This window comes from Xylocopa sonorina, chromosome 15 (assembly GCF_050948175.1).
Source record: "Xylocopa sonorina isolate GNS202 chromosome 15, iyXylSono1_principal, whole genome shotgun sequence".
Classification (NCBI taxonomy): Eukaryota; Metazoa; Arthropoda; class Insecta; order Hymenoptera; family Apidae; genus Xylocopa; species Xylocopa sonorina.
This window is the reverse complement of record NC_135207.1, coordinates 4,454,009-4,460,952: the sequence shown is the minus strand read 5'-3', so window position 1 is coordinate 4,460,952 and position 6,944 is coordinate 4,454,009.

Genomic DNA, 6,944 nt, shown 5'->3' with positions numbered 1-6,944 from the left:
CTCTGCACTGAACTATTTTTTCAAACATTTTGATCGAGCTTCTCTTTCTGATCGCATCTCGTTCCTCTTCGATCTTTTACTTAAACGGTTGAAGATCTAAGAATATCAAAGACTTGTCCAGGAACAAAATCGACGTCTTAAAAGTATTAAACACTACCCATTCTCATCTCTTTTCTTCTTTCTCTATCTTGGAGCCTGGAAAGTCTTTGAAACGATTATACACGTACGCAGACCGTCTTTCGAGGTAGCGCCAGAATACAGACCGATTCTCAGATATCTTCTATTTCGTCAATAGTGTCCTGAGATTCTGGTCTTTGAAGCCAGACCATTCAATAGAGGGTTTGTTATCGCTCTCTCGACTTCCTGCCGATGAATCCCTTCGCCGTGGCTCCCTATATCGATCTTACCAACCTGAGAGAGTATTGTGTGACCCGCGGTTTTCTTCTCTTTTCCCAATTTAATGACTTCAGTATTTTTACGCAGTCTCCGCTATTTCGCCAGAAATCCACCCAATTTCTCTTTACGATCGGCTCTGATACAACTCCACGCTAATATCCTTCGCGAACATAGCTTTCTTTTCTTCTGCTTGCGTCACGTTTGCTCGACGAGTCATAAGACTTGTCTCGTGTATATTAGCAAAGTCTCGATCAGACAAAGTTGAAATAGTTTACGGACCAATTCGAACGTTTACATTTACAAATTTTCGCCAGCGATACGTATAATACTACGGTTGCAAAAAGGATTGGCATATATCCAAATGTTTCGATAAGTCGCTTTTTGATCAAAGTCTATATTTCATTTCCACGGTGCCAAGTTTTTTACGATCACACGATGGTACTGTATTGAGCAATAAAAAATTCAATGCACTTGAACCCAAGTAACTCCTCAGCGAAGACGGGTCATTCTTCTAGTCTGTTCACGCGTACAAAAGACGTTGCTTGGGTACTCTTTGTCTTGGCTGTAGACACCGTATCGTTTGAATCGCTTCAGCTTAGCATACGTGTTAAAAGTTTCAAGTGTAAACGTTAGAATACTTTTACGGACCACCGTGTATAGTTCGCACGAAGTCCGACACCGTAGTAGAAACTGTTTCGTGTGCTACGAGGTTTTGTGTCGCTTCCTGCGTTGACTCGTTCTACTGACGGGCTCCTAAGGGAAAGGCGATACACTATCGAGAACGAGGTCGGCGGCTGCACTTTGTGTTGCCATTTAGTTTGCACGGTACCAACGTTGTGGAGTGTAACGCGCTGACTTTGACTACTACCGTCTAAAGTAAGGAACGTGCCAAAAGTTGTTCCAAGTAATCACACGTTTGCGTGTATTGACTTCGACTACTGACGTCGAACAACGTGCGGTATGATGCTAGCAATTTGGTATTCGTTGCAGCTACTTTGAATGATAAATTTAATTTGTGGAAAAAATATGAAAACGTAAGAAGGATCATCACATGTTATTCTCTGGAGCTTAATTATTAATTGAAGTAATCGTATATACATAGAATCGAACAATTGCTCGTCGATCGTTCGAGTGCGCACTGGTTATTCCTTGAAACTCTATTCGATATTCTATTAATCGGTTGTCAGATAATTTCCACTCGTCAAACAACCTTAATCATACGATTGGGAACGGTACACACCGGTAAATCTATCCGCGTTAATTTGCGTTTCATATCGCGTATAATCCTTCGCGTGTACGGTGCCCACAAACCGACCGTAGAAGCGCGTGTCGCTCTGGCACAATTAAACGAAACGGAAATTGAGGTAACTAACTGTGAGCTTCCGGTCTTGTCTTGCCCGCGAGCCTTTCTGAATACGCTCATGTATACAGAGGGAGTGTGCACTTTTCCAGTTTCAGCAGATTTTAAATCACTTCCTCTCGGTGTTCTCGTCGTACGTTTTTCGCTGCGAATTTCATTCGAATTTCCTCGTGTTTCAAAATCCCACGCTTTCGAAAGTAAATATCCTCAAACCGAATTGGTCGTTTCTAAATAGAACTCTCCAAGTTTGCAACATTGCTGGATGACAAATCGTTTTAAGCCAAATTCGACGCTAACGAAGTCGATCGGAAATTCCAATCGCTCTCGAAAGCTCTGTGATCAGGTGTGCCAGGTTATTTGGTCTTAGTTATAATTAAATCAAATTAATTGAATAATTCGAAATAGATAATTCTTTTTCACACGAAACCACGGTCATTCGTCCGATATATCCATGAACAACACGTAGCATATTTAATTCGAATAGTCAGAGTTCCATTTTATTATACGAGACAGATGGTATCTCAAAGGAGAGAAATTGGACCTTTTCACTGGCCGTAAGATAAATCTTAATCAAGCAGAAACGCGAAATTCGCAGTGGTTTATCCAATAATGTGTCACGTAATCGAATCTCCGGGGTAACACCGTCGCAGTCCCGATGGGTGAGCTGCATTTGCGTAAATAATTCTACAGCGATAGGATAATCAATGCTCGGGTATTGCGATGTGCATACAACGTTAGTTTGTTACGGCGGAGGGGATATTAGTTTCCAGCCGTTTCGGCGCGTGCAAATGAACACGAAGGATGTGAAACACGAGGATTCATGATAATGCATGATTGACCTGTCCTATTCACTCTGGAAACGAAGATCGGTATCTGTCCTTTAAATCTCTGCTTAAGCTAGTACTGTAATTTCCACGAAAATTAGATGCACAGATGCGTAGAAGATTATAATCAATTCAGAACAGAATTTCCATTATTTTTAATTCCCCTTTGTCTCGCCAGTGCCGTGAAGCATTCGAATTTATCGCGTATCGGATGAACTTTGGCTGGGACCTAGCTTCGATCCTCTGCCCATTTACCTCGCTGCAAATCATACTGTCATTCCCATCAGCCGAATGAGTAATTTATCTTTATTAACGACGTGGCAGGCTTTGTTTAAGGTGCCTACGATTTTGCACGGGCTTGCGTCTTAGATATTAACACTAATATGGTTCATAACGTACACGCGAGTTTGTCTTGATTATAACTCTTCACGTAATACCTAACAGTTTTAGCGATCAGTTCTGGGATCGAATTAATTTCGAACAGTGCTTATCATTCTGTGCAATTCTGAGACGATATTTCCTTTTTATCGCTTGCTGTTTTGAAAGCATCGAGGAACAGTTTGTTGCTCGCGTGAATATGTGACAAATCAGCTGACACACATCTCGCTTCAGGAATATCGCAGCAGAATCGTTGCGTTGATTAATCGCGAATGCGTCACCAGCTAATTACGGACCACGGTATCGCTAATGTACGTACGTTCATCTGTCTCTTGCTGGTGACCAAGTAAGTAGACGGCGCGACGTGCAAACACTACCTTGAAGCCCTTAAGCCTGCATAATCCTCTGCATGCCTTTCACGCCTCCTTAACGTCGCTCCGGCTCGCAGCTTGCGGTTACTGTCCCATGTGTGGACTTCCCCATGCTCAGGTTGCTCAATTATGCCGGCGCTACTCGAAATCGCTAGCCCGTTTGACTAGCGAACACCTTCGTCGTAGTATTTTCGCCAATAACCGCGGAACTTCAACGCAAGTAAATGGCACGGTGGATGGCGGAGCAACGAAGTGTACGAACTGTAACTAAAGTCGTTGCCAAGTTCGTAAGTTCTTCCGTTATGGTTAATAGAACCGAAAGTGGTATTATGTTGCGCAACACGGGCGATGAAAATGTACCTAAAGCGATCGAACCCCTTCCCACGTAAAATGTTTCGTTGTTGATCTCGATTAAAGTTCCAACATTCGAGCTAAAGAACGTAAACGATAGGGAACAACTCGAATGTATCGTTCTCCTTCGCGTGCGATCGCAACGTGTCATATTTCTCTTAGAAGACGGGGTAATCCTGATTTGGTCGTAATTATCCCCGCTTATACTACTTACAGCGATCGTTAAGCTACACGCTGGCTGTCGCGTCACGATACGTAACATTCGTGTAACGTGACGTGCAAACACTCGGTTAGCCGCCTTAAGCTTGCACCAGCCTGTATAAGCTTTCCGTGTCTCCTCGACGCCACTACAGATCATATGTTACATGTTACTTCGGCCGGAAACCAGCCACAAAACTACATCCACGGTGCCCAGGAACCCGCCCTTACCCGCTCTGACAATCACGAGGGGTATGGGCGTATTTATGCACGTGTGTTTACCTATTAGCGACATGTCAGCGTGGCCGGTTTGCCCGTAGTCCCTGGTTGCGATTATTAGGACTGCCTCCAGTGATTACTCGTCGCCACGTCGTTTGGTCCATCGACGTGAAATTAGACCTGGAACGCCGGTTGACGCGACGTCCTTTCGCCATCGTATCGGGACGTCAATCCCTTAACGAGATCCACTGGGACGATCTTGAATTTACACGAAGTCGGATCCACACGGGAGAATTAATTCCTTCTGTCTGTGTAAAACCACTTATAATATGACAACAATTTATTTTTCACATTTATATACGTATCACACATTTTTAGTTATAACGACGAATGCTTAAGGATGAATATTAGGAAGCAAGCTCAGTAACGAAGCTATTTATTAAATTCTGTAGTTTAATGGTTATCGATCAGCAAGGGTTAGTAGGGGAGGGAGGAACTTGTAGTTGAACTGGATATCGGTAAAAATTTGTTCACCGCTTTGCGAGAATGGCAATAAATTCCGGTGATGAAATAAGGGAGTAATTGGTAAGGAATGGGCCGGGAGAGCCTGGCACGTTATTAGCCATGGATCGTAATAATAATTGGTTAAAGAGGTCGCCGGATCGAGCCTGCAGGAACCGGAAGATTGTGGATCAGCGCCGGTGAAACTTCGTGGCTCCGGTTATTAACTTATTGCGTCTTCTAAGTCCCCGCTAAACTGATATTAATTACTGTACTCTCCGGAGGTCTAACTTTGCTCAGCTTGTTGTCACGTTGGCCCCTTCTCCTCGACCTACTTTCGCACTTCTCTCCCTTTTATTCCTCGCCCACGGGGGTTTCCTACGCCCTTTTTACGCGACCCACCCTATGCTTTCAAGTGTCATTCTACATTCTCGTCAACAACCGGAGCAACGTTTCAGAGGAGAAAGGTTTATAACTGGTTGTCACGACCATGAGAAAATGAATTTATTCTCTATCCCCAGTATTTCGAAAACCAAATCCTTATTCGACTTGAAATTCGTTTCCATCTATTCCATGCATTTCAACGTAACAACTATGCGCCTCGATGCTTCGAGTAATTTGGCAATTTTTTGTGAAATTGGTACACTTTACCGTGCTGCTATCGACTCAGCTGAAGCAAGGAGAGGAGGGTGGCAGCGGATGCTTGCAAACCAATTGTGAAAGTCACGGAGTCGGGTCAGTTCGGCAGCAAAGTGCAGAATGATGAATGCGTCCGTCGAATGCAAAACGAGCAAGTAACATGGCTGACAACAATGCAGATGCGAAATGGCCCGTTAACACGATCCTTTCACGACAAATCGTCCCACGTAGAATCGTCTTGACTTCGGTTCTCCGGGCGTCCCAGTAACCAGGTCGGATTGTACATAGAAACGGAAGCCACGTACAGGGATAAAGAAAAACCAGGATAGCGCTGCGAGGCCACAAAACCAATAGCACCGCGCAAGCATCTTTCACCGAGAAAATATTTCCCACTAGACGCTTCTCCAGGAGTCTTATATACGATCGGGGACCAAACACGTGTAAACATGATTCTCGTCCTACGACCGGCGCATCCCTCGAGGTGCAAGGAAATACGACGGATCTTTAATACGGTAGACAAGCTGTTAAAACGTGTCGCAAACAATTGGCACGTGCCTCGTTTTTATAGAATGTCTGAAGATACGTAAGCATTCGACGTTTGGAAATAGACGACAATTTTAAGGGTTTCTAACGTTCATCAAGAGGAGCAGAAGATGTTTAAACATAGTGAATTATTCGACGCGAAATCGATTTTTGTAATTGGTTTTAACGTTTGCGACTGCAGTCGAAACGATCAGATGATTCGACTGAAACTGGACGAACGAGCTGCTTTCGATCGAACGATCGGAAGTCGTTCCAATTTCGTTGGCATTGTTTTTACATGATCGACTTTGGTGGACTTAAGCACGATCGATCTAGTCGAGCGACCAAAGTCCAATGTAAACGCGGTTTGTTGTTCGACTATCGACTAAAAACTCCTCTCCTTAACCACCGACCCATGCAGCGGAACTAGCTTCGCGTTACACTCAAATGAGGAAGTAACCCAACCGCGCCTCGATCAGATAAGCGCGTAATTAAAATAATTAGAGAGGAGTGCACGAAAGTTGAACAAATTTTCACCAGGAGGTAGAAAAATCTTTTCTAGACACTCCTCCTCGCTCTCTCGCGAGAGTTCAGAATATTTTTCCCGATGTACAGATTGTAGATAGCCGTCGTCGATCTCTCTGGATTAGGCCAGAGATAGCGAAACACAAGTTTTTTCTCGTGTTCATCCGTTGATGTATTCGAGAAGATTTCCAGTCGGTGAAACAACGAGTGTTTGGAAGAAACGAGACGGAAGTCGGTGGAAAAAAAGTTCCGCGACTCGTATACCTTGATACTGTTCCCCATCTCTCCCGGATCTCGTTTCGGCGTATACGAATCAGCTGGTGCGCGGGGTTGATAAACGTTTCGGCGGATTTCGAGTTGGGCGAGAATTTCGATCGAGCAGAAGATTCTCCCATTAATTTCACCCCTGTCAGGAGCGTCGAGATGTGTAATAAATTCATTTTATGGCCCGACGCAATTTTCATCCTCCATCTGAAAAGGGGCGCAAGCGCGCGCGCACGGGCTGCTTCCGCGTATCGGCCAGCACGCATGGTAAAATAAACGTTCCGTACGCGATTTTCACTGCCCGATTGATCCGTGATTCCATTGATTCGACTCTGAATGCGAGGCATTGAAATAACATCCACTATCGTTGCCGATTCAATTGTACAGCAAAGGGAT